The sequence below is a fragment of the Cylas formicarius genome, unplaced genomic scaffold, assembly GCF_029955315.1.
Source record: "Cylas formicarius isolate icCylForm1 unplaced genomic scaffold, icCylForm1.1 PGA_scaffold_6__28_contigs__length_40554024, whole genome shotgun sequence".
Taxonomy (NCBI): Eukaryota; Metazoa; Arthropoda; class Insecta; order Coleoptera; family Brentidae; genus Cylas; species Cylas formicarius.
Genome location: NW_026844347.1, coordinates 13,590,634 through 13,611,067, shown reverse-complemented (window position 1 = coordinate 13,611,067; position 20,434 = coordinate 13,590,634). Strand labels below are relative to the sequence as shown.

At 33.6% G+C, this 20,434-nt stretch overlaps 1 protein-coding gene across 3 annotated transcripts in view; it reads left to right on the top strand.

Annotated features, from left to right (window-relative positions):
• Positions 1-20,434, top strand: part of LOC132702814 (facilitated trehalose transporter Tret1-like) — a 70,288-nt gene that overhangs the window by 9,009 nt on the left and 40,845 nt on the right. Inside the window, exon 1 of one of the 3 annotated variants that reach the window (XM_060671608.1) lies at positions 1,222-1,275. The exons of 1 other annotated variant lie outside the window; for it this stretch is intronic. The gene's annotated coding sequence lies outside the window, so the exon portion shown is untranslated. Of the gene's footprint in view, positions 1-1,221; positions 1,276-18,726; positions 18,742-20,434 lie in introns of those variants that run through there. One more of the 3 variants, XM_060671609.1, reaches the window with a different exon arrangement.

Below are 20,434 nucleotides of genomic sequence, written 5' to 3'. Positions count from 1 at the left end.
CACTAGATCGAGAGTCAGCAAAACTTTTTTCTAACATTTGGTATTTTAATATTTTATAAAAGAAACATGTTGCATGCAGGATACGCCGATTACGCATATTTAGCCACTTTATATCTCAGAGTTTATGTGTTATATGTTCCCTACGACGGATCCCAAATATAAGGCGCAAGCAGGAATTTTGTCACAAAAATTAAGGGGTAAGAAAACCAGAGATCAGCACAGCATCTTTTTGATATTGCTATTGTGAATACTAATTTTAGAACAAAGCATCCGACCTAAAGTTTTGATGTTATATGTTCTTTAAATCGTAGTTCGACAATATCTTAATATTTTTAGAAATGTAATTGTGGCAATTCAAGAACTTTGCTGGTACTAGCTACTTACGACGTAGCTGTTCAATTCAAAACTAAATTTCTAGGGTACGCAACGTGATGTCGAATTCGAAAATCAAGTTAAATAAACGGCGTTCTATTAAAAAAAGGACCATGGTATCATCTAGTTTTTGACCCACCCTGTGTATTTTATATTTACTGCAAAAAAAATGAGCAAGAAACAAAAATATACCGGAACAAAGATCGAATGGATGACTAGATAAATTTTAGATCTAACGGAAAAACGAAGAAAACGCAAAATTCGGAAAGATAGTAACAAAGGCCCACAAAGAAGAATCAGAAATGAAATTAGAGGTGCAAACAAAAACTGGCTTACTGAACGATGTCAGCCGTCTTAGTGATACTTTCAATCTACATGAAAATTAAAAAAAAATACTGACATATATCAGAAAAATCCAGGATAGACTATTAGAGATGAAAATAATAAAATAGTAGCAGATGCACACGGGTTATCGAAAATCTGGAAATAACTTTTTTATGGACCACAAAGCAACATCGGAAGAGCCGACCGGACAAAGTTTATTGGAAAGTGAAATCAGACACTCGGTAAAGCTTATGAAGAAAAGAATTGTGTTCTGTTAAAAAAAGAGCATAGTATCATCTAGTGTTTATGCTGGACGTGTGCGAGCATTTTTCTTGTATTCCAATACCTGATTTTTACATGAATTTGTTCCGTATTTTAGCCGTTCATTTTATATCGCAACTAATCCCGTTGGAACTGGGCAAACACGGAGACGATGCGGGTCGATCTCGGCGAAAAGCCGCACTTTCTCTCTAGCCCAACCCAATTCTGCGTTCAGTATGCATGCTGTCGCATTGCGTTCTATTTCTTATTTAGGATGGTAAGTCCTGAAAGCGACGGGGTTATGTAGTGGTGAAATAGGTATGTAATCCGAATTGTGTTACAATTTATCAGGCTTTTTGTTTGAGTCGTCCTTTCGCACACGATGCTCGTTACATTTACTTACGCCAGATGTCACGCGACATTTACAGGGCCGCACTTAGCAGTCGTTTAAGTCAGTAAATATAATAGCTGAATTATCAAGGCAAACACGTAACGTTTGTAAACTGTGCTAAAAAACAAATTGGAATTGTATTGCGTCTGCGATCCTGTCATAAGTGTGAGAACATACTTTTTGATAAGTACACCAAATAGCATTCCTTAAAACTTGTGGAAATTCTGATATTATATATATAAATATAAATAGTTATAAATATTTATAGGCTCTAAGAAAAAGATTATTGATTTGATTTATAAATAAATAAAATAAATTTCATTTACATCAGTACCTATGCCTATGTTTAAATAAAAATATTTAAATAAAATAAGGAGAATTAGACCTGGTAGAGTTTTTGGTTCACAAAACACAAAATTGAGTGAAATATTAATTTTTCTACAACCGAGCGAAAATGCTTTGATGCATTCTCAATAGAGTTCCAGTACATTAAGAAATTAAATTTATTTATGACGATAATTATGGTGAATTAATTATGCATATGATGATTTCATTTTGAAAACTCTTGGTAAAAGGTAAAAAAAATATATATATGCTGCACAAAAAAAGCCAGCAAGTTTTAATTTATTACTGATAATATCAGCATTGTTTTTTAAATCTTTAACGCAACCAGTGTTTACTGGATTTCACTTCTATCTGACCGAATAAAGAAAAAAATGCAATGTAATGTAATATCGCTTTATGTTTTTTTAAAATTTTGAGCTGGCAAATAATCCTCCCCATACTCTTTAGGCCCGACGGGATTTCTTAAACACTTGGTTTTATATACTTGCTGATTCTAAACACAATTTATCAATATTAGATGTAAAAATAAGTTCCCTACCGTATGGGACTTTACCCGTATTTCAAATTAAGAGTTTTTGCCAACTCATTGACTTGGGTGTATCATATCCGGTATACGGAAGGACATGCTAGATTGTGTCAAATAACTGAGACGTGATTATTATTATCTAGAAAATATTGAAAATGCCACTTATTTTTGGCTAAATTTTAATACCTAAATAAAGATCTTGGACAGCTGCTGATAAAAAATTTTCAAGTAAAGCGATAAGCAGAAGGCATTGGTAATGTTTATCGCATATTTTATTGAATATTACTCAATAACTGGCACTTTTTCGAACCTATCTTGATGTAGTGCCTTTCTTTCAATTTGGTCCTTTTATTTTTTATTTATTACGACATTTGTGTTTGCGAATTTTTACAGCTATTTCGCATTTTAACCTCTATCTTTGTCGATTTGTACAGTATCTAAAATTTCCATTCCCCCCTCCTTCCTCAAATTGTTTATTACACCTTTTTCTTGATCTACCAACTTCCCTTCTTTGCTTTGGGGTTCATTCGACTATTCTCATTGGCCATCTCGTACTCTATCCATTATGGTGACTTATTCTCATTCCACTCTCATTTTTGTTGCCATTAGTTTTTTTTAATTTAAAACTTTCCTCCTAATAAGTTGTTATATAAGATAGATAATATAAGACTGTCTATCAAAAAGTTGCATAATTTAAGTGTTAATAACATGCTGTGAAGAAAACTAAAAAATTGCCATCACTTCTAAATATACGCAAATGTCGATTGTCTTTGTCGTTACCACAGTACGACATTTTGTTTCAGCGAAATTATCATCAAATTCATTAGTTTATATGGTCCATGAAGAAACTACAGCATGTATTTGTTTTTTAAAACAAATGCAATGATGTACCACACAATGTGATTCTACATTGTTTAAATCACAAAAAGGTTAAATTATTAATGTTTTGGTTAAGTATGCACCGACTACAAAAAGAATATTATAAAGAATGTCCAAACACAGATAACACCTTGCAACTGTCCAATATGAAATATTTCTTAACAATTATAATGTTACTAAAGGTTCGAAGAACTAGTCTTCTCTAAACGCTTAACAAATTCTAAATTTCATCTGGTGAAATTTTTGTTTTCCCAAAATAAAATGAACAGTAGATTTCGCCATTTCATCTATGCGTTCTATTTTTCTAATCAACTAACCAAAAAGAAAACAAGATTTATTTTTGGATAAATCCTGGAAAGGGTAACCATTCTTCTGCCTTAAAATATTATGCAATATACAAGCTGCCCTGACAATCAAAATAGCAAATTCTTGCGAAACATTCAAAGGGCGGTAAAAACTGCCAGATCTAATAGTATCAGAAGAACAGCTGAAAACTACTCTTTATAGTTGAAAAACGTGGATCCACTGTCTTCTATTCACTGATCCAATGAAAACTAATTGAAAGAGTTAAATCACACAAATATCTGGGGGCCTTGATTACTGAAAATAACGAACGACTGGACAAATTAACGGTAAAAAAGAAATAGCAGCACATGCTTTTATTAAAATGAGGATGTTGCGTTGCTATGTTTTTTCCGTGTTCCTGTATGGTATGGAGGCATGGACTCAAAAAAAATGTCAAAAAAACTAAAGCATTCGAAATGTGGTGCTATAGGAGAACGTGGAGAGTATCATGAATGGACAAAGTGACAAACGAGGATGTGATGTCAAGAATGGGGAAAGAAGGTGAACTAATAAAAACTATAAAAAGAAGGAAATTGGGACATCTCGGTCATATAATGAGGGACGAAAGATACGCGTTGTTATAATCCAAGGAAAGATCAAGGGAACGAGAAGCGTAGAACGTAAGAGAAATTCCTTTCTAAAAAAATCTGAGAAATGAGTAGTATAGCGATGATGTTTTCCGACCTCCGATAAGAGTAAGAACCGTAAGAAAGAAGTAATGGAGACTGGAAAAAAATTGTTTAAAGTTCTTAATATTTCTAATCCCAAATGTACATGCAGGCTCATATACAACAGCTTGGAGGTGTGTTTATGGAGAAAACTATTACCATCGAACTTATAGAACATTAGAATTTTACAATATCAAAACAGCAATCATTAAATCCAAAATAGTATTATGAGGCTTGTATGGTATGCTCAAAATACAGTTCTTTTTCTTGCTCCACATGTTTAAGGAAAAATGCCAGATAACATTAAACAAGTCAGCAAATTACGTGCAGGGTGGTCAATTTAAGAGCAGAGTATACCATATCTCGAAACCCAGTTTATTTAAATACAAAAGTTGTTTGTATTGAATTTTTTTTTATTTTAATAATTTTAACTTTTTTATACACAGGGCGGTAAAACAAAATTATATTTTTTTAAAATAGAACACTCTACATTTTATTGGATTTTTGGACAGTCCTTTCAAAATCAAATTCGACGATAAATATGACTATGGGTCTGTGATGCACGTTTCGAACTTATTGGCGATCATCTTCAGAATTCGGGTTATATTTAAACCACCTAACTTTGAACTTTTTTCGATCTATTATTTTTACGAAAATAATACTTGTTTTGCCACTTTTCGCAAAATGAAACTTTTCTCAAGTCTCTTAAATGAGACATTCTGCATATTTCAATGATATAACATAGTACGGGTCTCTGAATTACCGTTTCGGCTTAATTGACAGATAAAATTAAAAACCAGATTTAAGATTTAAATTATTAAGATATCAAACTGTTGTCCACTTGTTCACAACCGTTTTAGAGAATTGTTAAGAAGTCAGATTAAAAACAGAATATTAAGCTGTACTTACTTCTTCGTCTAAATGTCTACGTGAAACGATTACAAAAAAATAACACCAACTACTAATGCCTTACAAGTAAAATTAATTAAATTACTTTTCCAATATGTCCGCCGTTTTGCAGAATACAAGTAGTGTATGCTATTTCTAAATGTTATATAGTATTTGAGCCGTAATTCGTTTCATTCAGATGGTGTGTTGACGCGCAAATTCGTTCCTGCACTTCCAAAACTGTTGACTGTTTATCTTTGTAAACCATATCTTTCAATGTGCCCCACAAAAAAAAATTCATCGGGGTCAAATTTGGACTCCCCGCTGGCCAGGAGATGGTTCCGTTTTGCCCAATCCACTCTCTGAAATTTTCGTTCGCAGCACTTCGATGGTAAGGAGCGCCATCCTGCTGATAAATTAAATTTGGATGCTCTCTTTGCGGAATATTATTATGTATAAGTGGCCGAATTTCGTTCCTTAATAAGATTAAATATTGTACGGATGTTAAATTTCGTTGATAAAATATGGGTCCTAAAATTCTAGATCTCCAGATTGCGCACGGATCTTGTCCCCTGCTTGTTTACTTCAAAAACATATTTTTTATTTTCTGAACTCAAATAATGCGTGTTTTTTCTATTAAATAACACCGTAGACGTAAATATTTATTCATCTGTTCAAATTATGTTTTGGAATATGTTATCTAAAAAAAACCTATCCATCATTATATTGCAAAATTCGAGTCTTAAGTTGAAATCTGCTTCTTGTAGTTTTTGTACTGGTGTGAATTTAAATGGCTTATAACTGTTAATTTTAACATGTTCGAAGGGTGGTTCTTCTTACGTCTATATCTGAAACGGCAACGCGGGTGGATTGTTCGATAGATTCGTCCTTGGATCGTACCAGTAGGTTCAGTGGTTTGCCTTTAGCAAGTGTCTATGATGACTATAGCGTCGCCCTTGTCCGCTGGAAGGATCTTGATGCTCACGTCTTCTGTAAGTCTTTGATGGCTGCTTATTCTTATTTAGTCGTATTCGTTGTTAACATCTAGAGGAAACAAAAAGACCTTTAAACGTTAAAATTGAAGAAAATAGGAAACACACAACGAAGGGTATGGGTATTATGGACCCAACAACACAACATCCCAGGGAGCCTCATTAGAAAAAGCGCAAATCTAAGGAAGCTTGTTTCATTAAAAACAGTGGAAATAACTTTAGCCATCCATGCGTGGATATGTTACCGTGAAAGTCCGAAAACCGCTGATTGTTAGGATATACCAATGAATGTCAACAGCCACCAAGTTACTTGGCGTATGTGTGATAAATTCATCAAAAATCATTTTATTTGTAACTGTCAACAGCGAATGTCAACATTTATCATACACTCAGGTTCAAAAGATTTTTTTATAAAAAGGCAATGAAATATAATTTCATAGATTATTTTTTTGATTAAAACATGAAAGAAGTTTTCAAATGAACATGAAGAAATTATTGAACAAACAAACACAACAAACATATGTAATACTAATATAACAATAAAATGCATTTTATTTCTTTAACTAGAATTTAAAAGAGCCTAGTAAATGTATGGTAGCCTTATTTATTGCGACAACTTAAACTAGCATGACACATTGAATTACACAAAGGCCTCTTATTTTTGCAGCTATGTTTAGACGTGGAACATTTCTTTTTGGTGGCTGCTTGAGCTAAAATCTCATCCATGGAAATTAAATTTTCCTTGCAAATTCGAGGTGCCATTTCTGTTTGCTAATTAATCACCAATTTGGGCCGCAGATTTTTTTTAAGGTTCGCAACTTTTTTCTTACTTGGAGTAGTAGATTTTCTTTTGCAGCTTTTCAATTAATCAGTCAGTGTTCGAGTGGAAAGCGTGGTGACTTGTAGATCAGTCGGCATTTCAGATCAGGACGTGCTGGTTTGTGGATTAGTTAATATATGAGGTAAAGGTGGATATTGTTTATATTTATTGTTTGTTACTTAGTCAATTTTAATCGTTTGCCTTCCTTTTTAACTTGATTGTGATAGATTTAGACTATTTTTGGCGGTGACAATTGTAGTGCAGTAATGTATATAAAACCGGCAAAAGGTTTTTATTTATATTTTTAATAACATAATTAATGAGTAAAAAATTTCAGTAAGAATATGGGTAAATGAACAAACGAAAAGCAAAAATCTCCAATACTAGAAGTTTTTCTAACAAAGAAATTAACTAAATATTGACCCAGAAATTCAAAGGAAATTATTTTGATATTATGGGTTATATTCATATCATACCAGGGAGTAGTCCACTTCATTGTCGCTTCCACAATGCTATACGAGCCGACATCCTCTATCGAATCGTACACTTGAAATCAACAGGTACAATAGGTACAATACCCTAATAGTAGCAGTTTTCCGGAATATTAAAGCACAAGAAAATTCCCTTTTCCACCACAAAACTGATTAAAATTTAATTGAAACTAGTGAATATATGAGCAATAAGGAATAAAATGAATGATTAGAACTGGTTGCACACTTCTACTACAATATTCTATATGATTGTAGGATCAGAGGTTGTATTTTGGTCATCCAACATCGAACATGGTCATCGATATCCACATAGCGCGTAGTTCCGACTTGACTTGGTTGCTGAGTTTTCTGCCATTATGCGAATGCGGGAGCACCAAATATTAAAATAATGTAAAGAAGGCGGTGTGCTACTTCTTCCACTCTCTTAGTAAACAATTATAAACTTGTAATTGCCATCGCTGTGTGTTTGCAAGTCTGTCAAATCGACAGAAGTCACCATTGAATTTACAATGATATCCTCTTTAGGTGCACTGCTTCTCATTTAAATGGAGAATTACGACTTCGTAGGTAATATTTTTGTATTTGACTTGCAATTCTGCAAGCAGCCTCTATGGCTACATAATACTGGATATTCGTTTCATCTGGTTTTAATGCCACAATTAACTTTTGTTCGTCACTCGCTTTTAAAATGTCAAAAGCTTTCAAACGATCCTAGTCTTTACTTTACTTACCTACTTACTTTTAGCGGAAATTACTTCAGAAACGATTTCGGATTAACTTTATTGAGAAAACTAAAAACGATTGTCTTCTCGTTTACTTATTATTAGGGTATTTAACTTTTCAAGAATTTGATCACGGTTTACTGCACAAAAGCCTGTTAGGACCTGTCGTTTCCGACACCGACCAAAACTTATATGCGTTTGTCGATATACACCGGTGAAGGAATGAATTGATAATAAAACCGATAATTGTTCGGTCTTTCACGAATTCCTTTGGTGTCTGTTGATTATAACCGGTGTATGTCAACAATCACTAATTTCGGACTTTCGCGGTATTAACAACCTGGCAACCTTTAATACTCGTAAAGAGTTTCAATATTGATGACCTACCGGAACAAGCTTAAGCTTGACTACACCCAACTCCGTTACGAGTATCCAAATAGTGTGTGAAAGTAATATATCTCGTGTATTTTTTGTTTTAGAGCAAAATACTAAATACAAAAGTTATAGAGGGCGATTCATAAATATGGGGGAAATCAAACTATACCCAGTCACCCAGTGTAGAGTTGTAATGATCTATCATAAATGTTTTCGGATTTATAGCCACATAACATATGTTACTGTATCATAACAATCGTTCATAGAGGGTGAGTCAAAATGAAATAGGTGCATTATGTTTAATTACTCCTATTAATGGTTCTTCAATTTTATCAAGCATTGCCTATACCTAATCTTTTTACGAATAAAATACTGAGACATTTCAAACCGTGCGAAAATATCAGAAAAGATTGAGAACAAAGTAAAAATATTAAGTTTATTCAGTGCTTAATAAAATTTAAAGAGTATTAATAGGAGTAATCAATGGAAGTATAATATACCGGATGTTCCACTTGATTTTTTGACGAAAATTAATATTTTTTATTTTGACTCACCCTGTATAAAGGATTTGAACTAATTTCAACACAAGTATAGGATAATAGACTGTCCGCTTTGTAAAATTTTTCATAATGAACTTTCACCCGTAGGAAATGGCATTAAAAATATAGAGTGTTAAACACTACAACAACCCTATTAGATAATTGAGTATAAATGGGAGTATCTATGAATGCCATCATATATGAATAACCATTTATATTTTAGAACAATTGTAAATTATTTTATAATTTTGGTAGTAAACATTTTTTTTTCTAAAAAATAGTGAATGATGTAAAAGATGAGAGAGAAGCTGTGTAAACAAAAAATAACGCACTTTAAATTCGATAATCTCTTAGTTTTTCTACTGAATCATTGTTTACCACCTTCAAGTAATAATCGAAATATAAATAATTAACTAATTTAAATAATAAAATTGATGCAAATTCTTGATAGTGTAAATGCTGGTGTGTAACTAGTCAGCGTTATTTTCGTAAGAATAAATTTTCAGTTCCATCAAGTTTTACGTTAGCGACTTGTTTAATTTCACCGTCCAATTTGGCTATTTTTGTTTAATTTAACAATATAACAATAACCGAACAGATAGATCATATAATACAACACGTATTTGCAAACAAAACCAAATAAGGCAGAAATTCCGAGGGTAATATTGGAATATTCAACATTCTTGAGAACTAAAATCATCTAATTTGACGTATATTGCGTTCCACCAACAGACAGACTACCGTAAATTATAATCCCATTAAAAGATTATGTGCGACTATCAAGTTTGTAATCGGATTAAATTTTCAGATTTACTTCAAACGTGATGCTGTGTAGTAAAATATTGTAACCTTCGCGATTTTGTCTTGAAATAAAAAAAAAATGTTTATGGGAAAGTTCATACAAGCCTATCTCAAAAATTACTTACTTGTCCAGTTTCTTCTTTGGTATTTGCGAAATTCGCTAAACATATTTTGAGGTACATTTTACCAATATTTTTTTCTACTCCCGTCCGGAAAATATCTAAATACGTAGGTAGCGTGTGGCGATGTAGCATGCGGGAAGCGTCATTTTTCCACTTCAGTTTCACTTCGGACACTTCCGGGATTTTACCGCAAGGGTTTAGTAGGAGCAATCGGATGTTTTCGAAGGTATTTCCATGTGGCTGAAGTTAGATTTGGATTTGGATTCGGATTTGCGAATATTACAGTGGACCAGTTCGTTATTTAATTTAAAAAACGTATTCCTGTGGAAATGCCGCGAAATTAACCAAGGAAATATTGTAAGGGAACTCCCAGAAACCATGTTCAATGTTGCTATAGAGAAACTCCTTTTATACTCGCATCAATCCAACTAAATCGTTATATTCATTTCACAATCACAAAAAAATCTGACGTTGTCCACTCCAGAGCCACTTAGGAGGGCTTCAAAATGATGTACTACTCAATCACCTAGAATCGATCGGGAAGGTATAAAACTACCCCCAATAGTGAAATAACCAAATATTCGTTTTATTTATTTCGGAATCTCAAAGAAAGCTGACATTGTCCAAGATACTGAAATAGACCATTGAAAATGGTCTTCAAGCGGTCGGGAAGGTATAAAACTACCCCCAATAATGATTCCGAAATAAATAAAACGAACAATTGGTTATTTCATATATTAGGGGTAGTTTTATACCTTCCCGACCGTTTCAAGGCGGTTGAGTAGTACATCATTTTAAAGCTCTCTTAAGTGACTCTCTAATGGTCTAATTCAATATCTGGGACAACGTCAGCTTTTTTTGAGATTGAGATTTTTGAGAAAAAAAGTGCTCAAATGTAATTGCTAGAAGAAAATGCAGAAATGTTGGTGCGAAATACAACTGTTTGACAGCACCTAACTTTATTTTTGTTTTCGACATGCAATGCTTTGCATTTTATTTTTTTATTCTGAAACTGTAAGTTTGGGGCTAGTGTCTATGTCAATCACTGAAAAAAAAATATCCAGATAGTTTTTTTTTAATTAATTTCGAAAAATCGATTAAATTGATTATTTGCGACTGTATACGCGCTCTTTACTAAACTGCATTTTTTTGTCTGATTGAGGTTGTACTTAGTGTTTAAGGATTAGGAACTGTAGTAAAGAGACATTTAACGTCAAAACTAACTTTGTAACGAACATTTTAAAAAGCGCACGCCCATATGTGGCACCGCACGTCCCAGACGTAGCCGTCGCCGCGACCCTCCGCGCTACCGTGCATCAGACGAACCACGGAGAAGTAGTAGAACACCGACCGCAAAGGGTTATGCAGCGACTCTCGGAAAACGCGTTTAATTTCGAATATTTCGTTGTCCACCCGTAGTATTTTACTTGAGTTCGGAATTACATAGTTGAAGTGACACATAAATTGTTTAATTTCGTGTACCCGCAAACCCCACCTTACAACTTAATTTAATTCTTTTTAGTTCTTAAATATGCTTGCGATAGCCGGCACAAGTAGATTTGTTTTGTAAATTTAGGAAAGATCTTCGTAGTCGAAGAATTTTAGGGTCTTGCGGAGTGCCTGTTTTTTTATGGATTCCTGAAAAGATGAAATTCTAATGACAGATTCAATTTTGCGTCCTATCCACTATCCGACTTGTAAATCTAAAAACTTCCCTGAAGACCCTTTCATTTTGATTGAATACATTTAAGAATAAATCTCAGGAACAGCTATGGAATATTTTGAAAAAGCAGCCATTGATAAGTTGATGATGTTTTTGTTATCTGGTCACACAGCCAGTAATCTCTTCAAACATTTTTCTATCTCCCGCTATATCAATCTCTAGCATTAAGTCATTAGTATTAACATATATGGCAAAGAAAATGATGGCCATTAGTACCCGTCTCTTTCTACAAAAAAAATGGCTCACAAAACCAATATTGGCTGCATTATTGGACCCTGTTTAATGGGGGAAAACTACCTCTAAAAACGGCCTTCTAGTGGCAGGCGTCGCGCAATCTATTTCTCGTCAATAAGTCGTGTTTTTAAGGTATACTGCACCCATTCCTAGAAACCCGCCGGTAAAACAGTAACATTGCTGATTTTGCGATTAACATTTTAGATAAACATAAATTGTTCAAACCAAAAATTTCATAAAATGACTTCACAACAATAGATATAGATAAGGTTGTTAAAATTTCTATTGTGTTTTTGGAGGTACTAAATGCATTCTTAGCAACATAGAAACATTGTAATACCACGAAATCTGTTGCACATTCGTTCATAGTTCTCAACATATTGATTAAGTTGAATAAGCATGCTACTCATTAGTAGCGATGTCCGGACCAATAGAAACTTGTCAAGCGCTTAATATTTACGAGCCGCAGTGTAGATAGTGTTCTAAACGTACGATTAACCATCGGAACATTCTTATCAAACCCATAATTTTCGTTGATCCTGCGTTGGAATTTTTGACATTTTAAAGACGGCGAACTCGTTATCGATTTATTTGTTTTACCTATAATTAAGGTAGTTACCTAAAAAGTACCTATGTCTTACGTTATGTAATATAACGTTATACCATAGGTCAGAAACTCGAGTATAAGTCGAAATCAGTGGCACTACAATATGACAGTCTAGAAGTAGCTGTTAGATAAATTGAATGTAGTGGCCGCAAAGTACATAAAGTTGTTACATTTTAATGGGTTCTGATACGTTTGCCTTGGTCAAATAAAACGCACATAAAATTTACACACCACACTGAATACGGTGGTCGTAATTGGAATGTTTTAATTGGAGAAACCTATTTCTGAACTAGGTAACACGGGTTCGATTTTTAAGAAACATTAATGGTTAAAAGCGCAAGGCAATATCTTCACCAAAAACGGAGATATAGGTACGGCGTTTTTCCAAAACGTTGGACTCGGATATAAACATTATTAGAAAAAGGATAAAAACATAATTTTTTAGAAGCAACTGCGGTGGCGTTCTCAGATGTGTTCTACAGTTCTCCGTTTTCTTATAAATCAATACAAATTTCTGCTTTTATGCAGCAATCATAATTGACTAAGGTCTTAAAAATGCTAGTATCTAGCCCTTTACGGGCATATCTGGAGAGTTTTAACAGAAAAAACTTATTTTTAAACTAGATAAAGCAAAATCTATTTACATATTAAGGGCTAGATTTTTGAAAAACATTTAATGGTTAAAACAGCATGGCGTTATCTTCACTACCAACCGAGATATAGGGCCTTTTTGATTGTTATCTGCGCTTGGAATCTGTGATGAAAAAAGTCTGAATTATAGGGCATTTTTTGTTTATGTTTTAATAGGCCGTGAATAATATTTTGAAAAAGACGCCAAATAGAAAGAAAAAATAAAAATAATTAATTAAGCACTGGTAATTAAAAAAAAAGGCCAACTCAAAACAAGTGAAAAACACAAAACCTAAGAACCATTTAATAATTTTATTTTAATGTAAATGATCCAATTAAGGCAATACACTAAAGGCACCTTTTTCATACTAAATAGCAACTATTCACTTACTTTATAGGATTGATGGAAGCAAACGCTTCTGGAGTGGCTTCATCCAGCTCTGCTTATGCTTGGACAATTGTATCCTTAAATATAAGATCTTTTAATCTCCCCTATAAAAAACAATCTAGAGCAGCACACGATCTCGCAGGCCACAGAATGCGACCTCTAGCTTCAGTCCAACATTGTCCAAACTCTTCATGTAAAAGTTCTCTTATAATCGGGACGTTGTGAGCGGGGCAACCATCTAGCTGAAGAAGTATGCAAGAATTAATGGTAAGTCTTCCAAAATTGAAACAATACATGTTTGCAATATATTTATATTACCATCCGCTGTCATATTTTCATTAAAAAAATAAGCTCCCACAAATGTACCTCGATGAATTCGTCTCCATGCATTGAATAAAAAGCGATCTTGCTGATTTTAATATACCACACTATTTTATGATAAACCAGTTGCAGTTCTTGTAATTAGTGGACTTTTCTGGTATATGGCTTGAATTTATGTTTTTTTAAAGTACTGAAAACTTCAGGTTTTCAGCATTTGTTGCCCTTGGGAATATTCTTGCATTTTCCTATACTTCTCTAATTATATTCATGTCCCTGATTTCCTGTTCTTCAGTTAAGTCATTTTGATTTTGTCTCTTGACTTTTTGGAACTTATCTGGTTAGTGACGCTTTGGATATATATTGAAACAAATTTATTGGCTGCCTCTGCATTTTCCTTTGACAAAATGTAACACTTTATCATATCCTACAATTCATAATTTTGGTACATTTTAAATTGCTAAGTGAACTAAACAATTTTCAAAAGTGTCGAAAATTGAAAAATGCCATATATCTTGGTTGCTGGTGAAGATATCGCCATGCGCTTTTAACAATTAAATGTTTCTCGAAACGCGAGACATTTACGTCGATTGTAAGTCGATTTAGCTCTATCTAGTTCAGAAATAGGTATGTCCTATTCAAACACTCCAATTACGACCACCCTATACATTTCTCTATTTCGTAACACAACAAAATCTTCCTAGAAAATTTAATGCGCATCTGGTCACACTTTGGAAAATGCCACAGTCAAAATCAAAACGGCGAGCAGTAGAGTTCTGCTCAGAACTGTCTAGAATTGTCCAAAGTTTAGGTAATCAATGTCTTGAATTTAAATTTTACTGTAAAAATAAGCTATAATAATAAATTAATTAAACACGGACAAAATAATGTCAACCTCTGGGAAGCTGTGTGTGCTATATATGTAGAGAGTGATAAGCGAATTGAATAAAATGGCCTTCATAAAAAGAAACTGAATGCATTTGTTCACAGTAAACTTTCGTTTGCTTCAGTACTCTGGAATCCTAATTATAACATCCACATCATGCTTCTGGAAAGAGTAGAAAACAGATTTTTAAGATATCTTGCATATCACAAATATTGATTACAACCATTTTCTTCAAAACAAAAGAACGCTAACAGACCTGTTAATGCTCCACAAAGGTTTAAAAGGTTACGATGACTCTTGAATACCCAGGCAGAATGCAAGAGACTGAGCTCTGTTTGATATTGTGCACTGTCGGGCCAACATCTCTTGGATACAAAAACAGAACTCTCCAATGAAAGGTTTTAAATGCCGTATTAAAAAATATTTTTTAGGATATAGTGCGATATAGGATACAATAATTCATATTCACATAATTGTGATAGTCTTTGTCTGTTAGATTGCATAATGCTATTAACTAAGAAAGAAACTTCCACTATTTCCAAATCCTCCGGATTCCTAGTTTTCTTTAAGTTTACATGATGATGGCTATAGGTGAAATGCACAGTGTGATGCAAATTGGAGCTCACTGGCATTACTGTAGCCCTAAAAGAAATCAGCAGGCGCAAAGTTACTTGTAAAACTCAATGTATCTGTACAGATAGCAAGCAGTTAGTTTTGGTACTTCATAGACCACATTTTAGTCAGAACTAGAGCTATAATGTCACCGTGCCCTCATTGACGCGTCAGTCGACCATATGGTCATCCTTAGTTTGATTAAAGGGCCTATGCGTTACAGAGGAATTCATGCCGCCCACTCCGTGGCTCTAGTGACGTCAGTCATTGTTCGGCAGACAATTTATTAAACAATTCGACGAAACAAGAACCTGCTATCCAAACAATTAGTAGCTCGACTATGTCCAGGAAAAAGGTACAAATGACCATAGGGACCATTGCTTACTTAACAACCCCAATGCAAGTTGGATTTCAGTAGCACTCCCACGTGCAAATCATATAAATCTCCATGGGCAATCAAGGAGACTGTCATTGCCCACGAGAAGTCACTACTAGGCTACTAAAGCTGAGTGTTCTGGCCCGGAGGGAGAACAATGGACCTGCTGAGATCTTAGTACTGTGGTACCCTCCTTCACTTAACACCTTTAAGTTCTTTTATTCTTAATAATAATATAAAAATAAAAAAATATATAAAAATAAAAAAAATCTATAAAGATTGGGGTGTGTTTTTCACTGGTTTGTTAGGACCTCCCAGAAATTCTTATCGTTGCATTTTGTGTTCAGAAAATATATTTTTTTGCGATTACGTCAGAAACCGCCATTTGGTGGCAAGGCCGCACTCATGGAACTATGGGTAGCCTAGAAAAAGCACTTTTTAATTATTTTAAATTTGTTAGAGTGCGTTTGGCTTTTTTGAGATTAGCGACAAATATTTCCGAAAATGGTTGAAAACACTTTTTTTTAATAGATAGTGCAAAGCGCATTAAAGAAAAAAGATTCACCCTAACCATGGTTAATATAATTTTTTTTTAAGGAAGCTGGCTTTCCTTCTTTTACTTACACCTTTTACTTCTTCGGCTGTGAATGCTGAAGAACTGTCCATTAAAGTAAATATGTTGGAAAGTAAAGAAAATGTTTAGTATATGAATAATTGTCTCAAACTAAATTTGGATAAAATTCAAAGCATTGTGTTTTTCTCTAATTGCATTTCAAATAGTGGGAAATCAATGATTGCTTGGTATTCGGACTGATGACTACCTGAATTGGAAACACCATATTCCGGATCACATATTTAGAATTTGCCAATATTGCCAATAGGATTGTCAACCGTATTTTCAAAAATTTATAGTGATGATTATAGTGCATCTTTATCTACTATGAGTTATTAGAGACCCACAGAAAGGAGAATAATTCCGATTGCTACATTTATTTCACTCATTCTGGAGATCTGATTAGAGAGCGTAGGTTTAGCTTTAGAAAATCTTAGAACAATTTTCTAGTTCTGAGACTATCCAACGGCTGCAAGGGGTTTGAGTAGTCCAAAATTTAATGAAAGTATTAAAGCATACCTACATCATTAACACTGTCAGCAAATTTGAGGCCTTATAACGTAGTGTAGTTTTCATTCGTACTAGATAAGTTTTTTTTCCTTTTTATATGTTATGCTTTGTTGTACTCTTATACGAGATGTGTTCAAAAAGTAAGGTGACTTTTGTAATTGGACAGGTTACGTACATCCGATCTTTGATATTTTTTTTGTTATGTTGGTATACACATCCCTAACATATGTTCACAGATTCAGTCACTTTGCATGTTTCCTTTTTTTTGTGCTGGAACAAAGAATTTGCATAAAATTTTGTGTAAAAAATGGCACACTGTGCTGCATTACACGTGACAACGGCATTTGGTGAATTTACTTTGAGCAAAAAAAACAATGTTTTTAAGTGGTACACGCTGTTCCAAGATGGCCAAGAAGACGTCGATAACGAACCTCGCTCTGGATGTCCCAGCACGTCAATAACTTATTAAAGAGTTGCGAAATTGAACAAATGGTGTTTTTCCAAAATTTTGAGCATGAAACGTGTAGCAACAAAATTGTTCCGAAACTGTTTAAATTTTGAACAAAAGGATTGTCGAAGAAGCATTGCCCAAGAGCTGTTAAACGACATCAATGACGATCTTGATATGCTCAAAAAGGTCATAACTGATGACGAATCATAATTATGACTTCGAAACCAAAGTCCAGTCGTCCCAGTGGAAGAACGCAGTATTGCCAAGATCGAAAAAAGCACGTCATATTCGATCAAATGTCAAGGTTTTGCTTACTGTTTTCTTCAATTATCGTATTGTAGCACATCAAGAGTTCTTACCACAAGGTCGTACGGTCAATAAAGAGTATTATCTTGAAGTTGTGCGCCGTTTGTGAGAAGCAATACAAAGGAAACGTCCGGAATTGTGGGAAAACCATTCATGGATTTTGCAGTACTGTAATGCTCCAGCTAACTCATCGATACTTGTGTCTTGCGCAGAAACAAAACCACAATCATGTTCCCAAAACTCATGAAATGAAGGGGATTTGGAACGATTGAGGAGAAACAGAAAATATCACCGGAAGAACTCAAGGCTACACCAGAAAGTGCTTACCAGAAGTGCTTCGAGGATTGCAAAAAACGTTGGCACAAGTGTATTGTATTTGGGGGGAGGGGGTTACTTTGAACGGGACAATGATAATTAAATAAGTACTATTTGTTAAAACTCAAAGCTCGCCCTACTTTTTGATCAGACCTTGTATATTTGATGATTTACTACATTTGAACATTTTCTGTATGAAACGCAGTTAACAAAGAAATCTAATCTAATCTAACTTAAAAATCAAGGTGCAATTCTTCACCATGATGGCCATTTTCTCTGGGCCGATTTACTTAATCATTTTTTTTTCAAACTTTAATACAGTACCTCGATGCCTAATCTAAGACCCCCGTGCCTTTTCTATTAAGCATTTTTCCTCCTGTCTAGTTTCTAATGTCTGCTACGAATCGGTTGTTGTTGTAATTATATGATTTCTTGTGAAAAATAATTTGAAAAAATATTCGAAAATTCATTAAAAAATGCCTTATTGCTGTGACTGCACTAAGTTTGTGCTTGTGCGTGTGTGTATGAGTGGGATACCAGTATTCCGAGTTATGTTTTCGTTATAAGTGTGAAATTAAGGAATTTACACAAGGTCGAGATTACAGCGAATTAGTTGTGCAATCCCAGATGAATTAAGTGTTATTGGTGTTTGACCTAAGATTCGAATTATTCAATTAAAAATTTCCTGTTTTTCTGTATATTAATGGGTTGAGTCTTTATTGCGCCATACAAGTCTATTGATGGCTAATACTTTACTACATAAATAAGGCTCGTCGTTTTGTTTTACAATTTTTCCAAGAATATTGATTGATAATTATCTCTGTACGACAGAAGGAGCTTTGTGTATTAGAAACGAGTTTCATTCAATGTTGAATGTGTGGTGGTCCGCGTTTATCGGTGCGTATTTGCAGGTAAACGATTAAAATATGGAAAAACTTTATTTGAAACTCAGGTATTCGATTTTAAGAAATATGCTGGCCCACTAGAATTTTTTTTGCGCATTTTGAGCGTAAATATAAAATATACGGTGTGGGTCAAAAAGTGTATATGTCGATGTCAATTGCCTTTTTTTAATGGAACACCATTTTAAAAATTCAACCATACATCAGGCAGCTTATTATGAGCAAAAGAACAAATGTACAATCAAACAAAATAAATTAAACTCAGAGAATTAAAAATTATTATTTCTAGTGGATATGGAACTCAAGAAGAAGTTTATGGTTTGTTTAACACAAAATATTCAGAAAGATCCATGACATGATCCGCCGTAAGTAAAATTGAGAGAAAATATAGAAACAGAACATGGCAAGGAAATTTTATTAGGTAATGATAATGCCTAGAATTAACTTCTTGACAAATCATTATTCAGGATATTTTATTTATTTAAATTTTAAATTCATCTAAATTTTAAAGTTTTTTCCCTACTCACTTTTAATTTTAGATATCCGCAAAGGAAAAAGTTGAGTGGAGTGAAAATTACACTTAAAAAAAGGAACATAGCATCGACATCTACTTTTTGACCTTGTATATTGTCTTACTGCAAAAAATACGTAAGAAAAAATTACGATGACTTGTACCAGCAATTTTCTTGAAATCCAATGTCTCATTTTTAAATGAATTTGTTCCATATTTAAGAACTTCGCTGTATATATTCCATTGTTCCATACGTTCAGCTTGCTTCAATTTTTGTTGAAAGTTCCTAATTCCAACGTGCTTATGGGTGATATAAAAACAAAAACTGAATATCCCACTAAATATTTACCAATTATAACGTTAGATATATATGACATTTTATAGGTTGTATATGAAAATTTAAAATTAATTGTTTCTATCGTAACCAATTATGTTCCGTTGCTTATACGGGTTTCAACATGTTTTAGAATTTTCAATGCCTGCGCTATAAACGCATATTGTAAGTTTTTAATTTCTCTATTGATTGATTTTTTCCGAGTACGCTGGCGTCAGAGCAATCTATGACGTCAATAACCAAGGGGTTAGTTACACCTATATAAAGTTCTAAAAACTTACCTGTCCGTTTTTGGTTAGTTATCCCACATTTTCTTCGGGGTAACCCTGATCAACCCCGGTTATCTACTATTATAGTACTAAATGTTAAATTCGTTTTTTCTGAGACTATTACTATAATATTAATACCCCGCAGTTAAATAAGTTTCTTTTTCAGTGACTTAACTAGGCAATTGCTAATGGTTTACATTCACATTTTCTGAAGTTCTACGTAAAAATGAAATTAAAGCAGCATATATCCGATTAAAAAATATAAACTTTCTAATAAGTTAGTCTGTCTATAGTATATTTGACTTTAATAATTTAAATAAAAAATAATTCAATTCAGGGTTTTTCATTAAAAGGTAATTGATGTAATTTAGAAACAGCTTTCAACGTTTGGAGTTAAGGCAAGTGCAGAGTGTTCTTCTGTTTGAAAATATTTTCAACATGTTGTCACTTCCGGTTCAACCGGAAGTTGCTGCCAGCTTGCTTATTTCAAATTGAACACCCCATATATTATTAAATTTATTAATTCTGTGTGAAATTCTAAATATATTTTGTGTATAATGTCCTATACCAATGTCCAACAGTTTCTGA